The sequence below is a fragment of the Theobroma umbraticum genome, unplaced genomic scaffold (assembly GCF_002168275.2).
Source record: "Theobroma umbraticum cultivar Fairchild unplaced genomic scaffold, ASM216827v3 scaffold_130.0, whole genome shotgun sequence".
Taxonomy (NCBI): domain Eukaryota; kingdom Viridiplantae; phylum Streptophyta; class Magnoliopsida; order Malvales; family Malvaceae; genus Theobroma; species Theobroma umbraticum.
In genome coordinates, this window is record NW_018397264.1 from 17,673 (window position 1) to 17,915 (window position 243).

Below are 243 nucleotides of genomic sequence, written 5' to 3' on the forward strand. Positions count from 1 at the left end.
CGAGATCCATTGCTTGTTCAAGTGTATTGACCCCTTTTGAGGTGCATTGTATATTGGGACATCTTTCTCTATCTTTCTTAAAAAAATTATGTCCTCAATTTCAAAATGTATCTTCATTGGATTATGAGTCAAGCCAATTTGCCAAACATCATCGTCTCCCTTTAATGTCTAGAGTCAATAAATGGGTTATGTCCACTATTTAGTTAGTCCATTCTGATGTTTGGGGTCCTTGTCCAATTGTGT